Source organism: Myotis daubentonii, chromosome 17 (assembly GCF_963259705.1).
Source record: "Myotis daubentonii chromosome 17, mMyoDau2.1, whole genome shotgun sequence".
NCBI classification, from domain to species: domain Eukaryota; kingdom Metazoa; phylum Chordata; class Mammalia; order Chiroptera; family Vespertilionidae; genus Myotis; species Myotis daubentonii.
In genome coordinates, this window is record NC_081856.1 from 25,852,632 (window position 1) to 25,876,719 (window position 24,088).

Consider the following 24,088-nt stretch of genomic DNA (forward strand, 5'->3'; position numbering starts at 1 on the left):
ACCTCCGATTGATAAATCGAGCCCATGATTGCAAATGCACCTGCTAGTATGCAGTGAAGTCAACTTTCATATCATATTTTTGCTTCTGTGAACGTTATCTTTTCTAAATCATTTGTCCTAAAATCTGATAGACAAAATTATAAATTACCTAGTCCTGAATTTGGTTACACTATAGACATAAAGAAAACAGTAATATCGACAAATTATTAGCTTTGGGGTATATTTTATGAAAAACATTATTCACTCATACTTACCTCAGGTTTATCAATTATAACACTATCATTTTTTCCTTTATTTCAAGAAACACTTCACCTTATTGTTTATAGCCACCTTTCAGAGAACAAATATTTTTATGATTGATAAAACAATGCTACTTCATGTTGAAAACCTCAAGATCGCCATAAAGGGCAAAACACTAAATTCTAGATAAACAAACAATAGGCAGACTAATCATGAGTAGAAAATAAATCACTTTCAAATGGGAGGGTCTCAATGAATCCCAATGTATTCAGATTGGAATTTCTATCAACACAGAAATAAAAGGTACCCTGAAAAACAGCTTCCCAGACCATTTATCCCCGGATCTTAAAGGTAAAACTTGGAACAGAAGAAAATTTCCAACCTGCTCATTTCCTGATACGTGGGTAGTCAAAACATTAGAAGTAATTCAGTTCATTATTCTTCTCTTGAGCTGAGGTTTAGTTTATCTTTTCCAACTTTACTCTGCATCTTGCATACAGAAGCCTAAATAATTTTCATTATTCCCCACTAGCTCACTTTGTTCTTGAAGACTTGAAATAAATACCTCAAAAAAGGGCTTCTCTCTTCTATTTTCTCTACTGTGAAGACACCATCCTGCTCATATAAATCGGTAAGTCCTCACTTAACATGGTTGATAGGTCTTGGAAACTTCGACTTTAGGCGCGATGACATATAATGAAACTAATTTTACCCTGGGCTAATTGATATAGTCAAGAGTTAAGTTCCTACAGCCTATTTCTGGTTACAAAAACACCACAAACTTCTAAATAAAGACCCCAAACACTTCTAATGTTACACACTAATATAAACTTGAGCTACACATACATTTACGAAAGATGAATAAAAACAAGTAATAATAAAAAAATGATTCCAACTCAGGGTCCCAGTGCCTGCGACCAATCCTAGCAGCTCAGGGAGCAAGGCAGGACGTCTTCCATCACAGGGCCACTCACACCCACACTCACTCAGATGGGGACAATGTAGTCTCCCAGATTGCCCTCACGTGCACATCTTTGGGATGTGGGAGGAAAGCAGGGTACCTGGAGAAACCCCATGCAGACATGGGGAGAATGTGCATGCACCACAAGGACAGTGGCCCTGGCCCAAAATCAATGTTTTATTATTATTATTATTATTATTATTATTATTATTATTAAATCAATGTTATGATGAAAGGATGTTACTGGAGGACCTGCCGTAGAGAGGTTTTTTTAAAAGATCATCTCTGACTCAGTTGGCTCTCTAGCTGCCAGATTCTTTCCTGTGTCTATGCAGCACTGTGTCTGTCACTCCCTGGGGTAGCACCTTAACCTAAATCTCAGTCCGAATGCCCTATCTGGCCTAGGTTCTTCTCACCTGTTTATTTTTGGTTGAGCCAGGAAGTGCAACTAGGTCAGGGGTGAAGATCCTCAGGCCCTTGGGTAGTATAGCCAGAAAAATCATTTGGTCTGGCCCTGCCAAGGCATTAGGGGTGCGTTAATTAAATATTTGACCAAATACAGTAGGCTATTTTTTAAGTTGATAATTTTGTATGGCCCTTGAATAGGTAATGACTTAGCACAAGCTGTTCAGCTGTGACTTCTCTCCTTGCTGCATCCAGCTCAGCCTTGGAAAGATCTCCAGTGGTCAGTCTAGAATGGGCAGTGACCAGTCTAGGATGGGTAGTGGTTCTGTGGCTCAAACTGTCCGTCAGTGGGATTTATTTAAGTGCATCCCTCCATGTTCCTTCTGAAAAGAAAGACTTTTGATACAAGACTCCCTAGCTCCACCCTCAGCCCCACTGAAAGCAACAGTGACATATCACCTCTGCCTGAGCCAAGCCTTAAGCTGCCATATTCGGGGACCATTAGTATTAGTCCAGGAAGATCACCGGAAGTGGATCCAGTTAGGCCACAAGGTGTACAAAAAGGACCCTGCATGAGCCCCAGAATGGGAGCAAGGACTGACACCGGCATTAAACAGCTCCTTTTATGTTCAGGTCGATGTCGAAACACCTCCACTTACATCGACTTGGTCAAGGCCAGAGAAAACTGGGGTTTTGTTTAGAGTCACCTGACACGCCAGTAATGAAAGGAAGTAGAGGCAATCCTAATACATTTTCCTATTTAAAGGAAAAGTTGAAATCTTATCCATTTTTCTTTTCACTTCTTTTTAGAAAGCTATCATTCAGAAATGGAAACAACCTATGGAGACATCCAGTAATGAAGTGCCCAAGTGCTGAGCAAAAGGCAATGGCCTTTTGACACTGCTTCCTGGGCGTTCAATTAGTTTACTTCAGGCATCTAAACGCATTGCTGCAAATGCCAAGGAAAAGCGAAGGGGAACGAGCTGAAGATAGCTGCACAACTCACCTGATCTGTATATTATTTGCCTGTTGTCCTACTCTTTGCCTTTGCTGATGTGTTACTTATAATCTTAACGTTTCAAAGTCCAAGATTTTGTAGCAGTATGATAAAGTAAAGAGATATCAGAAGGTTACTATTTGTTTTTTTTGTTTTACCCCTTATCCTCAGCAGAGGATATGTTCACTGATTTTACAGAGAAAGGAAGGGAGAGACAAAAGGAGGAATAGAGGGAGGGAGGGAGGGAGGAAGGGAGGCAGGGAGGAAGAAGAGAGTGGCATGTCATCGGGCAAGTCAATTAACCTTTATTTATCTGCAAAACAAAGATGATAACTATGCCAATTTCATAAGGTTCTTGTGAGCATTAAATGAGTAAAAACTTAGCAAGTCTTTAGAATAATGAATGACACACATGTGAGCTTAATAAATGTTTGCTGCACCATATTTATTAATAGTCTCTCAGGAGCAGTCAGATTGTCCTGTGTTTACATTTAAGTTAATGTATAACATGAACTTGATAAATTAAAGTCAAGAACTTTACCCTGCACGTATTATAATCGTGATTTTTTTAAATCACCTTTTAAAGTTAAATAAAACACATCAGCTTGGGAGTCAAGCTGCCTTAGATACCATTTACTTAGTAGCTAAAGGAGCAAATTTATTTACTATCTGAGCCCTGGTTTCCTTTATTAATAACAAGAATGTCAATAACACACCCTTGTGGTTTTTAGTACATTCCCAGAATTTCTTTTTGGAGTGATGAAAACGTTCTCAAATTTACTGTGATGGCTGTACAACTCCGTGAATGTACTAAAAACCATTGAATTATATACCTGAAATGAGAGAATTATCTGGTATGTGAATTGTATCTCAAGGAATTGGTCACCTAACAAAGGTCACACATTCAATAAGTGATTGCTATTTTTATTATGTTTTCTGTGAAAAGTAAATTACTGCCTGACATAAAAGTGAAACACATAATAACTGTGGTGGCATCATTATAAAATTCCTCCAATTAAGAAAAAAAAAAAATAGCTCTCCCTTCTGTGCCAAAACTCATTATTCCCTGCTCCCTTTTCTCCTTGGTCCTCCTGCATCAGTCTTTAGTCTACAGAAAACTATTTCAGATTGGATCCCGTGGCTCATCATTCGCTAGTCTTCAGTAAGACCGTCTGGATTTGAGGCCCTAAGAGCCAGAACGTTCCTTTAGCTCCCTACGGAGACCACGCCATGCATGGAAAACTTAGGTCCTCCTGGTGTGGGTTTCTCCTTTGTCCATTGTTCACCAAACCTTTTTCCCTTTTAGCAACACACTGTGCTTCTAAGCTTCAACAAGAATTTCAAAACATAATGCTGGATAAAGTCCAAGTGTGCATCGAAGTTCAGGCTATCATAATCTTTTCAGAAATTTCCATATAGTTGCACAGAATAAGTTCCCTAAAGGCTACGATGACCCCAAAATGATTACTTTAGCAAAAAGAAAAGCAAATATTAAATATTTGTTAAGCCTCTATTATGTTTCAAGTACATCCACATATATAATCACAGCTAAACTTCAAAAGACCTTCTTTTATTCACTGTCACGTAACAGATGGCCGCAGGGAGACTAGAAGTTAAGTGACTTGCCGAAGATTATATCCCCAACAGTGGGAATTCATACCTCCAAATGTGGAGCCAGGTCACATGACCAGGTCCCTCTGTCCATCATCCCTACATGACATTACCTCTCACAAAGAAGAGATTGACTAAGAAGTACTGGCTCAAATGATCATATTTCACCTGATGCTTGGGAAAGCCTATGAGAAGCCCCCTGGTTGAACTCCCAGTCGAACTCATGGTTGAGGGGACAATTTGCATATAAGCCTTTTATTATATAGGATTCTGGAAAAGGCAAAACTAAAGGGACAGAACACAGATCTGTGGTTGTCAGAAGGTAGGGAGTTTTGTTTAGTTTTTTTGAAGGGGGGGACAATAGAATTGTTCTACATTCTTATTATGATGGTGGTTAAATAAATCTACATATCTATTTAAAATTATAGAAATATATAGCCAAAATCATAAGTTGACAAACAAAAAAGTTACTTCTTAAAATTAAATCTACTTTAATTTAGATTTTTGTTACTCTTTTCATAAGAAACAATTATTTACTGATCTTAAAAAGTTATCCTGATGGTCCAGAGTGCTATATCCATATACTAAAGGGACTTTGAAAGAGTTCAGGGTACATATTAAGCAGTAGGTTTTCCATTAAACTAGGGGAGAAACCAAGGTAGCGGAAGCAAATATGAAAGAGAGACAGTGGGAACCACCAGTTGTACTGTGGTTAGAACTCGGGGTGCAGTCAAGGCCCTTGTAAGCACCACAGGTGAAGTTAGAGGTGTGCTCAGCATCTGAAAAGCTAGTTCTTGATCTCAGGGTGTTTTTAATTTAGTAAGACCTTAAGCACAATGTCATTTATTATTGTATTGAAGAGGTGGGAGAGGACTATCTAAGATACAATAGCGAAAACTTTACTTTCCTGAATCAATAACCTGAATTGTCACTTATGTGGCATGATAAGAGTCACATGAGTCAAAACTCTAATGTACTAATGTTTGCTCCTCATCTCCTTGTCAGGAGAAAATTGGCCAAGATTGCTATGAGGTCAATCAGAGGATACACATGGACGTGGAGCCTGCAGAAAGTGAGCTCTCCAGTCAGGGCACTGTTCTCCATCCAGTAAATCAGAATGCAATTTTTTCACAGGGGGTGAGGGGTCGGGAGAGAGGGGGATATTTATCTGGAGGTGAGCAAGCCTGGGGACACAGCTCTACCAAATTAAGTGAGGTTTTTATTCACTGTTTCTTAATCTACAAAACTAGTTGTTTTTTCTTAATTGCTTTACCTCTCATGCTTAAGGGCTGCCTACTAATAAAAGAAAATATTTTCCCTTTGCCTTCTGCAACATTTTATAAAGAATGAATCTGCATCTGATGTGTACACCAAGACTCAGTGTCACCCAGGACTCGGGGTGAGGTATGAGTGAATCCAATCAAAACAGTCCAGGGGTACCATGAATGTGGAAGGGGGCAGGGAAGGGACCCTCCATATCAAGAAAAAGCAAAAGGTACTAAAGTTGAATCCAAAACAATAGTCCAAAGTGTGGCTTGAGTTAAGAGCTCTCAGGGATATTACCTCACTTAATCCTTGCAACAACTGGGTGAGATATGAGGCAGGCACGTTATTATTACTGTCTTATGGATTAGGAAAATGTGGCCAGATGAGCTTAAGGAACTTCATCTAATGTTGTCCCCCTTCCCCCCTCTTCCCCCCACCAATACTAGTACACGACAGAGCATGGCTTAAAGCCTGACTCTTCATTAGTGACTGCATTACACTGCTCCGCAGATACCCCAATGTTCATCCGGAGCCACATGCTTCTGACAAGCTACCCTACTGTTACTAATGCACACCCTACCCAGTGATGGCGAACCTTTCGAGCTCGGCGTTGTCAGCATTTTGAAAAACCCTAACTTAACTCTGGTGCCGTGTCACACATAGAAATTTTTTGATATTTGCAACCATGGTAAAACAAAGATTTATATTTTTGATATTTATTGTATATATTTAAATGCCATTTAACAAAGAAAAATCAACCAAAAAAATGAGTTCGCGTGTCACCTCTGACACGCTGTCATAGGTTCGCCATCACTGCCCTATGCTCTTCAGCAGGATAAGTAAGGAATCCAGCTAGGTTGTTTCCCATCTTTTCTTTTTGTATTCTCAACTGAGGCATGCACATCTTCATGGGAAAATTACTCTGCTCTAGTCCTTGGTCTACTCCGTTCCTCCCTCCATTCCCAGGACTCACTCCTTGTTCAAATTTGTAGTATCCAGCAGTGAAAATGCAGAGGTGCCAAGCATCAGAAACTGCGGCCTGAGGAAAATTCAACAGGGGCCGCAAGCTGCAGGCAGTCATTGCCTCCTATTCCTGACCTTGATAGGATCACAACCGCGACCTTTTCACAGGAAGAAACACCTCGGTACTCTGCTGCCTGCGGGTGTTCTTCATCCTGCCTATGAAATAGAAATGTCTACTCCTCATTTTAGTTTTTCAAATATTTTAACTTCCTGAGTATATACGGAACAATTCTGCTATTGAGAGCTAATGAATGTGACTGCAAGTCCTACTCATGCATATTCATGACCAGTGAGGATCCAAGAAATGTTTTCTGAATGATGAAAAAATGAAGCATTACTTCATGGATTAATAAATTCCACAGGTCAAACCATGGCTCTCTCTCACCCTCAACAAAAATAAATGTCAAAACTACATGAGGCAGAACAAACAGTCAGTAATAAAGATGCTGTGTTCCTTCACATCAGAAAAAGGAGTCCTCCTTGACTGAGGGAAATCATGACTGAATGCACAAAGCCAGTCAGTACTTTCAATGTCTGTGCACAGACTGGCTCTGTGTTCTGCAGAAGGATGTTTGATTACATGTGGGCCACTGGAAACCACCCTTATCACACCCACATTTATAAATTTGCATTTATAAATATATTTAGCTATGCAGAGATGGGTAAAAAAACAAGCTATAGATGGCTACTGCCATCTAATTTTATTAATGGTTGAATGAAAGCTATTTGAATAAGGCTCTGATCAAGCTCACCTGTGAGAATTTGAGCACCTGAATACCAGCTTATAAAACAGGACAAGGACCTGGTCTCTGCCTGCATTGCAGTAATTCAACACACAGAGATGCCTGGGCCAGCCAAACCCACAGCTTGAAAACCTGTTTATCTGCCAAACCAAATGGCTTTGTGCTGCTTTTCAATCTCTTACACTCTATTATTACAACGCCAACACGAAACTAAACTAAAACTAGGAGCAGGATGGTAGGAGCCTTTGAGGAGAGAGAGCGTTTGGGGGTGCCAAGGGAGGCAGTGGAGTGAGCACTGTTCTGCTTTATGATCTGGGGGTGTTATATGTTAGTTTGCTTTGAGTTAGATTTGTCTGTTTTCTGTAATTAGCCCTTTGTATGTTATACTCATATTAAAGGGAAAAAAACACCAGTACTGGGGAAACTCTTTAAAAACTCCCCTTTAACTCCATCAAAAATATTCTTTCCTATTCTATAATTTAGAATCAGTGAGTATACATGGCTAGAAATAACAGAATTGTCAAATCAGAAAGCATCTTTTAGGGCCATGGAGTTCAACTTTTTCTAAAATGTCCTGTAAGAGATTAGACAGTTCTTACAAACGTCTAATGACAGAGAAGGACCCCTTCATACTCAAGCCCACTTTGATGGTTAGAAAGCTCCTCCAAAATGACTGTCTCTCACACACACCACAGTCATTTCAATATCTTGACAGCCATCAATCCATGTGGCCCTGTAGTAAATGATAGTTAAATAAAGACCCTATGCCTCAAAAAAGTGAACACCAGTCAGCTTCATGGGCTAACCCCCAGTCAGAATAAGGGGAATTTATCAAACTCAATAAAATATCCTCTAGACCACTCTCACCTACTTGTACACATTTCTGTTTATTGAGCAACTTTTTAAAAATTGTGATTTAAAAAAAGCATATCAAATTTAGATCTAAACCTTTAAGTGTGCAATTCAGTGGCACTAGAGCAGTGGTCGGCAAACTCATTAGTCAACAGAGCCAAATATCAACAGTACAACGATTGAAATTTTTTTTGAGAGCCAAATTTTTTAAACTTATACTATATAGGTAGGTACATTGTTATTAACTTAATTAGGGTACTCCTAAGCTGGCCTTTGCTAAAAATGTCGTCAATCTGATTGAGGTACGTTCGCTGAGGTCGACCCCTTCCAACTCTCCCATCCACACTCGTCTTGTACACTTGTTTCGTCTATCTCTTTTCGTTCATCCTCTCTATATGTCCAAACCATCTCAACATACCTTTCTCAATCCTTGACACTATATCTTCTTTCACTCCACAACGTTCCCTAAAATTAACTTAATAAACTTTACTTAAAGGTTTAAGTCAACTTCGCACTGTACGTGTGCGCCAGACATGGTATTTTGTGGAAGAGCCACACTCAAGGGGCCAAAGAGCTGCATGTGGCTTGCGAGCCGCGGTTTGCCGACCACTGCACTAGAGAACTCATATTCTTGAGCAACCATCACCACCACCCACCTCCAGAACTCTTTTCCTCCAGCAAAACTAAAAGTCTATCTAGACCCATTAAACAGTAATTCCATTTTCCCCTCCTCCAGTCCCTGACAACCACCATTGTACTTTCTGTCCCTATGAATTTGACTGCTCTGAGTACCTCATATAAGGAGATTCATACAGTACTTGTCCTTTTGTGGCTGCCTTATTTCTCTTAAGGTTCATCCATGCTTTAGCATGGGTCAAAATCTCCTTTCTTGTTAAAGTAACTGAATACTATTCCATTGTATGGATACACCATATTTTGTTTATCCATTCATCCATTGATAGAAACTTGAATTGCTTCTACCCCTTTGCTAATGTGAATAATGCTGCTATGAACATCAGTATATAAATGTCTCTTTGAGACTCTGCTTTCAGTTCTTAGGGGGACACATCCAGGAATGGAATTGCTAGATCATATGGTAATTCTATGATTAGTTTTTTAAAATATGTTTTTGTTGATTTTAGAAACAGAAAAGGGGAGAGGGAGAGAGAAGCATCAATCAACTGCCTCCTGCATACCCCCTACTGGAGATCGAGCCCGAAACCCGGGCATGTGCCCCAACCAAGAATTGAACTGGTGACCTCTGAATGGACAGCCATATACTCTTGGTGCGTGGGATGACGTCAGTCAACTGAGCCACCTCGACCAGGGCCATGTTTAACTTTGCTTTTTTGAGGAACTGCCACAACATTTTCCATAACAGTTGTACCATTTTACATTCTCACTAGCAGTGCACAAGGGTTCCAGTTTCTCCACATCCTCACCAACATTTATTTTATTTTCTGCTTTTGCTTTGGTGGCTGTTTGGTTTTGTTTGACAGTAGCTACCCCAAGCAACTTTCTTTTGATAATAACAATGACTACCACTAGCCATCTGCCTCACGTGTGGCTAGTTCTGAATCCATTGCACATTGCACCGTGGAATCCTCACACCCAACATTTGAGGTTTAAATATAGGACCCTGAGACACCTTGCCCTGTTGCTAGGTTGGGACAGACATGGAATCTGGCTCAAATGTGATTAACTCCATTTCCTGTGTTCTAACCACCCCACACACTGCCTCCCTCTTTACCGGAAATGGTTTCTATGCACTGATTCAGGTGCCCAGGGGTCTCCTGAGCAAGAAGGTATTGTCCTGCCCACAACCACAGCAAATTAATCTGTCAGCTTTCTGGTCTGTGAACAGCCCAGAGAGATTAGAGTACAATAAACTCTTGTAGGGAAGGAACCTCATACTTAACAATGTTTATGTTTCTTCCCAAGCACTCACTACAAAGCCTCACACACAATACACATTTAAAAATAAATCACGGTTGCAGAGGCCCAATTATCAGCATTAATGCCATGCCAACTGTGTGACTAGAAAAAGCACCGAATGGACAGCCACATACCTTCTGCATTACAAATTAATAATCAAGATAACTTGTATTTCCTTCTAATTTCTTGACTCTTACATAAGGGTTTTTGTTTGTTTGTTTCTTTATCTTCATCTACCCCTAAGTTTCCTTCTCTCCTCCCTCCCCCACTCCTTTGCTGCTCATATCTTAGGACCACCTTTGGAACATTGCTTTGCTTTACTGATTACTGTCCAAACCAAAGAACAGGAGCTTTTGCCCAGTCAGGGCCACTTATACATGGAGATGGGGAAGACTTCTGCTGAAACTTCAGGGGAGACAATGAATCCCAAAATAATCTGGTTCTGTTAGGACGAGAGGTGGAGTAATAGTGTTGGGTGCCAAGCAGTCAACAATGTCCCTGTACATCCCACACTTATAGCCACAGTGAATGGCTAGTCAGTCCAACAGAAGCTGGCTTCAGATGTATGAAAACAGGGCCAGAGGGCAGAACTAGAACCACAGGCAGAAACTATGGAAATAAAACATTGTAGCATGAGAGAAAAAGCTTTCTAATACCCATAGGTATCCCAAAACTGAAATGAGCCACTTTGGGCAACAGGAATATCCCTGTCACAGTGCTTCTCATAATGTGACTTCCATCACCTGCATTAGAATCACCTGGGGCAGACACTAACATTTGGGACCCAATGTTCAAGGGAAAGTGACTACCTGCTAAGGACTATGTATAAAATACACCACCAAAATCTCTTCCTTCTATAAGATTCTATGATGCTAATGTTGGATACCAGGTAGACAGGCGATGTCAAAAGCCTAGCAGTTGACAGCTGACACCAGGGGAGGCAGGTCATTTGTTCAGGTGGATTGTATGGCACTACCTTAGTTGAAAAGTTACAATTGGAACAACAATGCAACATTTGAGAGGCATTCACCAAAGCGTTCAGAAATATTGGCCTACTATACTCTTGAAAGATTATTGAGTTGGAAAGAAATTTAAGAAAAAATACAACTAAATCCTCAGTGGTTATCTTAATTTACTTAAACCTTTAAAAATAACTGAAAACCAAAAAGCAGGCAGTTATGGAACTGAATTTGGCAAAATTTCTTTTTAATATGTATTTGGCATCCATTACATTTTAAACAACTCAAAGAGTCAATGTGGTCCAGAAAGACAAAAACCAACTCCTGCCGTGTGTATTTGATTATACTGATTACCATAAGACCACACTGAAGCTCGGGATTATATCCACTACTCTATTTGTCTGTCACTCTCCATATTACGAAGCCTCTCATTATTTAAGGATGAAGTCCATCCCTGTCGCCCAGGCCAGGGGAACCCTCGCCTTTCTGGAATCCCCAGGCTCTTCCACAACGTTTGCATTTTCCCTAAGGCCTCCAACGGGAGAATTCCTGCTCCCCCTACCAGACCCTGCTCCCGCATCTTGTCCTCACTATGGCCACCAGCCCTTCCTCCTGCTGGCAGAGCACTTTGTACTGTAGGACAGCATCGATCACACACTGAAGACCATGTTTCTGTCTCCATACCCCCACTATTTCCAGCATCTTTGGATGCAGAGACCATCCTGTTGACCCCTGTAACCTCTGGCAATTTCCGGTACCTTGTAGGCAGATCAGAAGTTCAGCTGACCAAACACCTGAGCCTCTAGTAAGCAAACACTGTGGTAAGTAGGATGGTTTATGATTGACTCCCCCACCAGACTCCGAACTTTTCCCTGACTGCTTCATTTTATAAACGTTTTACTTACTCCAACTGACCCTTGAACAATGCTGGGGGTAGGGGTGCCGACCTCTATATAGTTGAAAATCTGCATATTAAGTTTTGAGTCCCCCAAAACTTAACTACAATCACCCCTTTTAGTATCTGTGAGGGATTGGTTCCAGGACCCATGGCGGATGCTCAAGTCCCTTATATAACATGACACAGAACAATGCATACAGCTGGCCTTCCCTATCCCTGGATTCCTAACTGCAGATCAAAAATACTATTAATCCCCAAATAAGTAGACCCATGCCATTCAAACCTGTGTTGTTCAAGGGTCAACTGTATGTTTGTTGATGGAAGGAATGAACAGAATTTCTCCCCTCTAAGAGGGAAGCCCACAGTCTAGGAGTAAAAACAGGACCCTTTTGTTACGTGTCTGCAGTGTTTTAGAAACAATATTAAGAGGTTATATATTAGCTTTGTTAATCACCACCACAAACCTGAGGAATGGGTATTATTATCATCCTATATAATAAAGAGCTAATATGCTAATTAGACCAGATGGCAGAACGACCTTCCGGAACATCCTTCTGGGATGACCAGTGGGCAGGGCAGAGAGGCAGCTCAGCTGCGAGGGCCGAGCCCCTTGCACGGATTTCATGTATCAGGCTTCTAGTCATTTTATAAATAAACTAGAGGTCCAGTCCATGAATTTGTGGATGGGGGGGTCTGGCCAGCCAGCCCTGATTGAGGCGGACTGGGGCTGGGCCTATCGGAAGGAGGAGATGGCGGGAGGTTGGCCAGCTGGCCTGCCCCAATAGGGACCCAATCAGGGCTGGGCCAGCCGGGGGGGGAGGGGCAGTGGGAGATTGGCTGGTGGGCCCCGCCCCCAATTGGAGTGGGGGGGTGATTGGGAGGTGGGGCCAGTCGGGGGGGGGGGGCCACAGGCAGTAGCCACCGGCCTTGCCCCTGATGGGAGGGGGGACAATTGGGGGCGGAGGTGGCTTGGGGGAGGAGCTGCTGGCCGATCAGGGTGGTGGGGGCTGATCGGGTTGGGGCCAGGCGGGGCGAGGGGCTGTGGGTGGTTGGCCAGCTGGCCCCACCCCCTATGAGGGGAAGGGGGGCGTTGGGGGTGTGACCAGGTGGGGGGAGGGGCCATGGGGTGGTTGGCGGGCCACCCCACCCTTGATCAGGATTGGGGGGCCGATTGGGGTTTGGTCTGGCCAGCCAACCTCCCATAGCCCCTCCCCCTGGCCGGCCCCACCCCCAATCGGTCCCGTTCACTGGCCACAGTGGGCATCATAGCGACTGGTCGTTCTGGTCATTACAGCGTTCCAGTCACTGGCTTTTTATATATATATACTAGAGGCCCAGTGCACAAAAATTTGTGCACTTGGTGGGGGAGTCCCTCAGCCCAGCCTGTGCCCTCCTGCAGTCTGGGACCCCTCAGGGGATGACCACCTGCTGGCTTAGGCCTGCTCCCTGGGGGATTGGGCCTAAGATGGCAATCAGACATCCCTCTGGCAGCCCGGCAGCCCTAGGGGGATGTCCACTTGCCAGCGGGGAGCAGGCCTAAACTGCAGTCGGACATCCTTAGTGCTGCTGAGGAGGCAGGAGAGGCTCCCACCACCACCGCTGTACTGGCAGCCATCAGCTTGGCTTGTGGCTGAACAGAGCTCCTCCCATGTGAGAGTGCCCTGACCACTAGGGGGCAGCTCCTGCATTGAGTGTCTGCCCACTGGTGGTCAGTGTGTGTCATAGTGACCAGTCATTCCCAGTCCTTCTGCTGTTAGGGTCAGTTTGCATATTACCCTTTTACTATATAGGATAGAGGCCTGGTGCACGGGTGGGGGCCAGCTGGTTTGCCCTGAAGGGTGTCCCGGATCAGGGTGGGGGTCCTGCTTGGGTGCCTGACCAGCCTGGATGAGAGGATGATGGCTGTTTGCAGCCGGTCGCACCCCCTTCAGGGTGGGGGTCCCCACTGGGGTGCCTGGCCAGTCTGGGTGAGGGGCTGAGGGCCGTTTTCAGGCTGGCAGGTGACTGGAGCTCCCAACCTCTCCTTTTTTTCTTTTTCTTTTTTTATTCTGGGATTTATTTACCTTCTATGGCTGTCACTGGAGCTGAGAGCCAGCTTTAGCTCTGAGGCTCGGCACCAGCTCTGAGACCTCGGCTGCTGAAAGCAGTTATCTGGGTTTGTTTGGCTTCTATAATTGAAACACTGTTGCAGCTCCAGCTCTGATGGCTGAAAGCAGGTTTCTGGGGTTTGTTTAGCTTCCGTAATTGCAACATTGTTTCTTAGAGTGCAGCTCAGAGGCCGGCAGCGGCAGGCAGGGAACCTTGGCTTCCTCCTTCACTGGAGCAAGCAAGCCTCCTGTTCGCTTCAGCTGCCTGACTGCCGGCCGCCATCTTGGTTGGTAGTAAATTTGCATATCTCGCTGATTAGCCAATGGAAAGGGTAGCAAAGTTATGGTTAATTACCATGTTTCTCTATTATTAGATAGGATAGATAAATGGTGAGAAAAAGTAACTAAAGTCACAAGCCCTGGGGCCTAGGCAGGAACTCAGACCTGTCTAACTTGGAAGCCCATTTTCTTTCCACTGTATTATACTATCTCCTCTCAAATTAAAATTAATGATCAGCACTGGTTATTCATGTATTAATTTTATTTATAATATTAAAATTGATTTATTAATATTATTAAATAGTATCAAATGTGGTAGATATTAAATATGCTAAATCTGATCACACAAATTACCTGCATAATTAGAAGTTATGTCATTTTTACCAAATATTGCCACTCCTAATTATGGTGATGCTTTTAATAAACTATTTTTATATAGCAAAAGCACAATTCCAACACTAAGCTTCTGCTTTACAACATAATCTCCTTCAGAATAAAGAGGAAAATACTGAGAGAAACCAAGATGGCGGAATAGGTAAACACCGGAGATTGCTGCCTCGCACAACCACTTGAAAAATACAACTAAAAGACGGAACGGACATCACCCAGAACCACAGGAAGGCTGGCTGAAGGGAAATTTTACAACTAGAAGGAAAGAGAAAAGCATACCGAGACTCAGAGGAGGTGCAGTGCGGAAGTAAAATACAAAGGTGCGTGTGGAGCGGGCTGGCGGCTGAGGGCGCGGTTGTCTGTTTCAATCGGGAGGGAGTCTCAGGCTCTGGGCTCCAATTCCGGGCGAGTCTCTGGGGACCCAGACTCAAACGGGAGAAGTGGGACTGTCTGGCATCAGTCAGAACTCGAGGGCAGCTTTCTCTCCAAGGTACTTGCAGCGGTTGCTGGGACACTGAGAGGCAGAGCCTCTGGGCACGGGACTGAAAGCAGCCATAACTGCTCACTCCGCCCGCCCTGTTGATCCCCTGGGACCTGCCCCTCCCAAGCCTTGCATGGATGCATTTGCTGGTTAGCCTCAGGCAGAGGCTAGATTAGCACAGCCCTAGAGATCCAGGAAAGAAGTTCTCCCACTGCAGACACAGCTGATTCTCAGACAATTGGCCTGGAGGTCAAATCCCTCCCAGTGTTACCTACAACAATCAAGGCTTAGCTACAACAAGACTGTGCACAAAGACCACAAGGGGGTGCATCAAGAGTGTCTACCTCAGGTAATTGGGACACTTAGCACAGAAAGCCACTCTATCGATACAGTGAAGCATAAAAAATGCTGAGACAAAGAAACAGGACACAAATGACAGAAATGGAGGGAAGCAGGCTGCTGGATATAGAATTCAAAACTACACTTTTGAGGTCTTTCAAGAGTCTTCTAGAGACTGCCGATAAACTTAATGAGACCTACAAGAAATCTAATGAGACCCTCGAGGTTGTGATAAAGGACCAACTAGAAATTAAGCATACACTGACTGAAATAAAGAATATTATACAGACTCCCAACAGCAGACCAGAGGATCACAAGATTCAAGTCAAAGATTTGAAATATGAAGAAGCAAAAAACACCCAACCGGAAAAGCAAAATGAAAAAAGAATCCGAAAATACGAAGATAGGGTAAGGAGCCTCTGGGACAGCTTCAAGCGTACCAACATCCGAATTATAGGGGTGTCAGAAGATGAGAGAGAGCAAGATATTGAAAACCTATTTGAAGAAATAATGACAGAAAACTTCCCCTACCTGGTGAAAGAAATAGACTTACAAGTCCAGGAAGCGCAGAGAACCCCAAACAAAAGGAATCCAAAGAGGACCACACCAAGACACATCATCATTAAAATGCCAAGAGCAAAAGACAAAGAGAGAATCTTAAAAGCAGCAAGAGAAAGAAACTCAGTTACCTACAAGGGAATACCCATACGACTGTCAGCTGATTTCTCAACAGAAACTTTGCAGGCCAGAAGGGAGTGGCAAGAAATATTCAAAGTGATGAATACCAAGAACCTACAACCAAGATTACTTTATCCAGCAAAGCTATCATTCAGAATTGAAGGTCAGATAAAGAGCTTCACAGATAAGGAAAAGCTAAAGGAGTTCATCACCACCAAACCAGGATTATATGAAATGCTGAAAGGTATCCTTTAAGAAGAGGAAGAGGAAGAAAAAGGTAAAGATACAAATTATGAACAACAAATATGCATCTATCAACAAGAGAATCTAAGAATCAAGTGAATAAATAATCTGATGAACAGAATGAACTGTTGATTATAATAGAATCAGGGACATAGAAAGGGAATGGACTGACTATTCTTGGGGGGGAAAGGGGTGTGGGAGATGTGGGAAGAGACTGGACAAAAATCGTGCACCTATGGATGAGGACAGTGGGTGGGGAGTGAGGGCGGAGGGTGGGTGGGAACTGGGTGGAGGGGAGTTATGGGGAGGAAAAAAGAGGAACAAATGTAATAATCTGAACAATAAAGATTTAATTTAATAAATTTTAAAAAAAAAGAGGAAATTACTAACCCCACAGAAACTTAGCCCTCAACTCCAAATTGCTTATTTCTTCAATAGTGTTGCTATCATCAAAAAGATGTAGATAAATGTTTGGGCAAGGTCAACACCACTCAGGACACTTACCAAGTACCTCATGTTAATCTCTGTGGAAGTCCCTGTGGGTTCCTCAGTTAATCATTCACCTATTCAAAGCAATAAGCAATGCTCACTGTCTGTCTCTTCATGATGTATCACCATCATAAATACCTGATGATGAAAAAGTCTAGGCAAGAAGCTGATTGTGATAGAAAAATAGGCTTCCCACTAAAAGGCTCCAATGATTCCCCTCAGTTTATAAGATAAAATCCAAAATTTAGTTCCGGACAAGGATCCTCCATGCCTTGAACAAGAGTCCACCATGCCTTCTGACCACATTGCCAGACCGAGTTCTCTGGCCGCTGAATGATCCTTGCTCCAACTAAATACCAGAAGTGGACTGTTTTTTAAGAAAATATCTCTGTAAATCCTGGCCAGTTAGCTCAATTGGTTAGTGTCCTCCTGGTATGAAGGTTCCATCCCCAGTCATGGCATGCAAACGATTGATGCATAAATGAGTGGAACAAATCGATGTTTCTCTCTCTCCCCCTTCCTCTCTCTCTAAAATCAATTTTTTAAATAGATTAAGAAGAAAGAAAGAAAGAAAGAAAGAAAGAAAGAAAGAAAGAAAGAAAGAAAGAAAGAAAGAAAGAAAGGAAGGAAGAAAGAAAATACCTCTATTTTCAATACACATAGCACATTACATTCTCCAGAGGCGGTCTGCTTACAACTCTACCCACACAAATGTCACAATAGCCACTTTTACTCCAAAGTTTACTGATGGCGCCTACATTTCTTCTGCAGTCACGGTGGCTCCACGTCATTGCTCATTATATTGCTGTTTTATAGTCATTTAAGTAACATTCCTTTTTATTAAAAAAATAATATGTACCTAAGGAAAAAAATCAGCATCCGCCCATCCCTCAGAAATATTCACTATTAAAACTTCAGTATAAAAATGAGTGATACGCATAGCTCACAGATTGTGTCCCACATATAAATATTTCATTTCAGAAATGGTATCATATATAACTTATCAGTTTGGGTTCAGCTTTCAAGAAATATCTCTCATGTTAGTAAGTGTAATTTAATACGATTTTAAGATACCTACAAGGTATTCCATTGTAGAGATGTGCCTTAATTTGTATTTGTTTAACAAACTTCCTCTTGGACTGGAGCTTGTGGGATCGCTGGCCCTGCCTCTGTACGCTTTGAATTCTGACAGATCTCACAAGCTGGTCTCCAAAGGACTGTTCTGATCACATTTCCCGACAACCCAGAGGAGGGGGCTCTTCCATCAAGCTTTCTTTCTTTTTCTTTTTTTTTTTTCTTTTGTTGTTTTGTTTTCCTACAGAAAAATATGCATTTGAGCCCAAGGTCAAATATGTTTTGGAACTTGGCTTGTAGTCAAAGAGTTTGAAAGCCACTGCTCAGTCCCAAAAATGTAACCACAGGCTTATAGCTTAAGTAATATTAAAGATAGCCCCCCCCCCCAACCACTGTAGTTAGGATTATGAAAGTACTAGGTTGCCTACACGCTAAAGGATTTCAAAACATCTACTTAAGAGTTTCACAATGGTTTCCATGATGGGGAATTTCAAAATGTACACTCTTCTGTGGGCGAAAACTCAAACATGGCCACCGTGGACTTTGCCAGAGAAGGCTCTACACTGATGGCTAGATCCGTTCTTTTTCTCTCTCCCTCTCCCGGCCTGCCCCTTTCTCAAGGGCACACTGAGAATGAACAGAGCAGAGGGTGGTAGAAAGAACCCCCAAGGAAAAAGCAGAGCTGGTGGTAAGAAAGGCGGGGCTGCAGGCAAATGACAGGCCTGGTGCCTTCGAAGCGGGAGGAAGTATCACTTCCTCGCCACCTCCTCCCTCGGGCCTCCTCTCTCAGCCTCTCGCCGCAGTTCTGCTCTCCGTGACATGGCTTCCCAGTGGAAAGCAGAAGTGGTCCTCCCTCTCCCCACGTGGCTCTAAAACAAGCTTCTCCATTCCCCTCCCCTCCGGGGGGGCTAACCTTTACAGGAAGAGTGGAGGCACCCGAAGGCCCAACACCAAGAAGACGTCATTGCCCCAGTTGGGGGCAGAATGAATCCAGACCCCGCTCTCCAGTCTCACTGTGCTCTCTCACCAGCACGGAAAAGTGGGCCCAAAGCAGTCATGATAGCTCCCAACCACCTGGTGTACCAACAGAGAGAGGAAGGAGACTTGGAGAGTAGCTTCCAATCGGCAAAGAGCTTCCTAATGGCATGGATTATGGTCAATAAAGAGTAGTGAGAGTTGCCCTAACAGGTTTGGCTCAGTGGATAGAGCGTAGGCCTGCGGACTCAAGGGTCCCAGGTTCGATTCTGGTCAAGGGCATGTACCTTGGTTGCGGGCACATCCCCAGTAAGGGGGTGTGCAGGAGGCAGCTGATCGATGTTTCTCTCCCATCGATATTTCTAACTCTCTATCCCTCTCCCTTCCTCTCTGTAAAAAATCAATAAAATACTTAAAAAAAAAAGTGAGAGTGATTTTAGATGTTCACAGAAAGGTGGGAGTGTCGGCAGCCCAGCAATATCTGACTTTAAAGTATGAACCTTTAAAAAAAATAAAATAAAAATAAAGTATGAACCTTACTTTAGACCCCCGGAGCTACAGGAATGCAGCCTTCTTCCCAGGGTCCTACAGCTCCACAAGAGCAGAGCCTAGAGCATTAAGAAACACCCTCTCAAATGGATTCGGAAAATGCATCCTGTTTGTGTAACTTGATGGAATTTATATATCTTAGTGTTCTAAAAAATGAACAGAGTTACAATGAGACTAACCGAAAATCTCTTCCCTTATATGGTCCACTCCTATCATGTCAATTCAACTTTCGAGAAGTAGCTTTGTGGCAAAGAAGCAGAGTTGACGGCTTATTTGGTACTTCGGGGAAAGTGAAGTACAACGATGAAGGTCAAAGGCCATTATAGGCCCCTGCCAGTCAGCATGGACGAGCTTTTAACACATCATCCCAAGTAATTATGTCGACTTGTAATTCTAAATTGCCAGAGAGCTCTTCCAGCTAGCTTAAGCCAAAGATATCTAAAAGAAGGTCCCAGTCTTTCAACTGGCCTGTTCCCAAAACTCGAATCCCTCGATTGGCAGATTTCCACATTATTTTCTACACTCGGGCTTCTCCACCAGATGGGAACTGACTCAAAGTAAATTTTAGAAATGATGATAGAGTGAACCCAACATTTTACAATTTAAGTATCAGGAAGCTAGGCAGCTGTAAGAAAACTTTCGATATTTCTGACTAAAAACAAAAACACAGCTTCCTCTTCTATGTCCTACTCTTCACTGCCAATCTTAAAAGATGGAGGCAATGTCTATCTATCTATTGGAGCATGGGCTTGGGACAGCACCTTGCTCATAGCAGGTGCTCAATAAATGGGGTGCTGTTTTAATGTGTATCCTATAGGCCCTATCTCCTTTATAGCTTCACCCTGGGTGATGCTCGCACTGATACAGGGGTGGACAAAAGTAGGTTCACAGTTGTAAATATGTGAAACAGTTTATTCTGTATTATTATTTATTAACTGTTGTATTATTTTCCATACGAACAACTGTAAACCTACTTTTGCCCACCCCTGTATAACAACCACACAAGGAGGCTCATTGAGAACAAACTGGAGGGAATTCCTTTGCAAAGCATTAGGTGGGCACTTCTGTATTAACCAATAAGCACCGATGGTAGTCAGCGGAACTGCCCTGACAGCAGCCAGTACCTGTGCCACCTTGGCCGGTATCAGAGATCTTCCCTCTCCAAGCAGAAAGCAATGGGGAAAGCAGAGGAGCTCATCTTTCCATTCCAGCTTAGGAACCTAGTTGGTGCCCCTGCTCATTTGTCCTGAGGGGTTAGTCACTTAGTTAAGATAATTACCAAGTGATGGCAGAAAGTTACCTGTGATGCTGTTTAAAAAATGTATACGTATTAGGCTGCCATGGTTCAGTGGTTAAGTGTCAACTTGTGAATCAGGAGGTCATGGTTAGATTCTGGTCAAGGGCACATGCCTGGGTTGCAGGCTCGATCCCCATTTGGGGGGGGGCGTGTAGGAGGCAGCCAATCAATGATTCTCTCTCATCATTTATGTTTCTATCTCTCTCTCCCTCTCCCTTTCTCTCTGAATTAAAAAATATATATTAAGAAAAAAAAAGATGCATCTGCTAAAAAAAAGAATTTTAGAAAATAAATAAATAAAAATGTATATTAAATGATAAAATAATGTATTTGCTTTTAAGTAAATGAGTACCTACTATAGGTCCAAAGGTAGAAAAGGGGGAGAAGCCCTAAAGTTGGAGCTGGAAAATTTACCTACCCTGCCAACAGTGCCACTTAACCAGATCTGTGACCTTGAACATGTCACCAAACTTCTTTTTCTATATCTGTCCCTGCCAACCTTGGGAGGCCATGAGAGAGTCAAATGAATTCAGAGCTCAGGAAGGCTTCAGAAGCCTGGATAAGCAAAAGATTTTGGCACCATCATTGCCCAAGAAGTGCCCAAGAGAGGTCTGGCATGTCATTGATCAATGCTTCTACTAATTGTGGTGATCTTTCAATATTAATACTACCCATGTCTGAGGACATGGAGGTCATTGATAACAGCAGAGTGAGAGAGCTGTAACAATGTTCCATTCTCTGCATGTGTACACACTGTATTCCTATTTATACAGACTTAAAATTAGTATGGGTTTATGGATAATACAGTTTAAAATTATTAAACGACAACTCCATATATGCATTTGAACCAACTGGCGACTCGGATGTTTGGGGGATTGATTTCTGAATACAAATATCATGGAATTTTGTAAAAGGCTTTGAAAATCATTGATTTGCAAACCATTGAAAATCATTGGACCACTTTACTGCTAAAAGAATACTGTGGAAGGAGAGGGGGCAAGCAATATCACAAATTCCCCACATACCTTTCCAGCACCCATGACTCTCAGATAAAGTGGGTCTGGCCTTTTTGGATTGGGCAAACAACTTTTGCAGGCTATGTCTTACACTGCCAATTAAGCCCCCTCTCCAGTTAATACAGCAGAATCCCCAGTCCTGAGTGGCACTTTCCCCTTAGAGCACTCGCACTGGGATAACTTAGCAATCCAAAAAGTCCCTCAAATCCTCATTTTAGAAACCAGGCCGGAGGGCCAGTAGGCTTCAAATGCCTTGGGAACCCCAGCCCTGTTCCTTCTGCCTGTGTAGGACCAGCAGACTGCCTTCCATTCCTTCTTCTATATCTGTGATCTCAACTATGTGACAGGCTCCAGGGCTAGTGTTTCCGGACAAGACAGATAAAGTTGTTGTCAATGGAGCTTTCTTGTAGTTGCTAATATTAGACTAGACACATGGGGCCAAGTCGTACTCAACTCTGATTACTGTAATAAAGGAAATACTGGCTGAATTAATAGCCCAAATAACATATCCAAAATCACAGCTCCGAGACCCAAACTCAGGTTCCTGGCTGCTGTTTTCCCTTACACCGGGCCCTCCACCCTTCACTCAGAAAGAGGATGACCCTACCCGGCCTCCATAGACCAAAAGCCTCATGTGATCAAATTATATTTCTTCAAGCCTCAAGACATCCTTCCCACCAAATTAAATCCGGGCATTATCTGAATCCCACCCTTTTCCAGCAGAACTTAGCTTACTGGGGAAGGGCTCTGAGTGCTTAGTAAATGCCTCAACGGTCAGTGCCTACTCCCCTCCACACTGCTCGAGGTGTTCCCAGTACAGAGAGGACACCCCTGCCCTCCAGAACCCTACAGCCGGCTGGGGGCAGCCAACACATCAAAAGTCAGTCACACATCCTTATGGGCTGGCTCTTAGGGTGAGCCAGACTCCTGGTCCTGCTTTGGGACAGCAAACCTCTGGTAGATTAAGCAGACTTACCAATAAGGCCATGTGGCTGAAACGGACAGATTTAAAACCATCAAATTGCCAAGAACCAGGGAGCCTCGTTTTTTATGGTCAGAATAAATTGCAATAAATACTAGCGTCATTCATGAAATGCCTAGGCCGTGTTTGGGGCTTTGTGTGCAATAAATGGCTCCTCAGGATGATGAGGACACCCAAAGATGAGGACACCCAAACGGGAAATTTCAGTCATAGGCCCAAGTTCACACTCAGCTAGGAACTTGCAAGGCCCGCATTCAACTCGGGTTGCTGAGATGGTAAAAAAGTTGGATGGGGTTTGGAGTAAGACACACACACACACACACACACACACACACACACACACACACACGATGGTAAAAAAGTTGGATGGGGTTTGGAGTAAGACACACACACACACACACACACACACACACACACACACACACACGAATTGGAGACACGACCACACGATCGCTGGCCACGCGGGCTATTAGAAGGCACATTGCAAATGCACAATTATCTTGACAGAGTCGGTCCAGATAACGCACGCAGGGAAGTGGGAACGGACGCTTTACACCCTCCCCCCAAGGCGAAGGAAAGGCAACCCCTGAATTCTTAAAATAACTCTCGCTTCCTCTCGGAGGCGGAGGCTCGGGACTGTGGCTCTGCAGGCCGAGAGGCGCCTCGCGCAGCGGGAGGGTGCCCAGCAGCCTCCGCCGCAGCCCCTCGACGTCGCGCTCCGGCCGGCGCTCCCCAGGAGCTGCCTGCGGGCCTGGGAGAGCGCCCCGGGCCGAGCCCCACCCCTAGCTTCTGGGGATCCGGGGCCCTGGGGGGAGCCCAGATTGTGCAACCTGAGGAGTCCCCGCCGGGGTCCCGGCCAGGATCCCGGCCGCGCGCGCGCCCCGGCTCCGCGTGGAGACGGGCTTCCCCGCTGCGCTCCGGGAGCAGCCGGAGCGGGACTGCGTCCGGCCCTCCCCCCGGGCACCCGCCAGAGGGCCCTGCGGTGAGCCCGCCCCCGCCCCTCCCACCACACCTCTGCGTGGCCCTGCGGCACAGACACCTGCGGAGCCGCCCGCCCCCGCCTCCTCACCCCCTCCCCCGCCTCCTCACCCCCCTCCCCCGCCCCAGGGTCCGATCACCCACGGACTGAAGTCATCTGGGTGCCCACACCGCGGGACCCGGCGCCAGGGCGGCCAGGGAGCGACGCGCGCCCCTCGATCCCGCGGTCCGAGCCGACCGACCCCACGTCCAGGGCCGACCCCACGCCCCGGACTCCCTCGGGTGGCACAGCCCCGGCCCGGCTCTGTCCGCCGCGGCGTCCCCGCTCACGCCTCGCACTC

At 44.1% G+C, this 24,088-nt stretch overlaps 1 protein-coding gene across 2 annotated transcripts in view; it reads right to left on the minus strand.

The window, feature by feature from the left end:
- LYN (LYN proto-oncogene, Src family tyrosine kinase) overlaps nt 1-24,088 on the minus strand; it is a 103,463-nt gene that overhangs the window by 79,234 nt on the left and 141 nt on the right. The window lies entirely within an intron of this gene.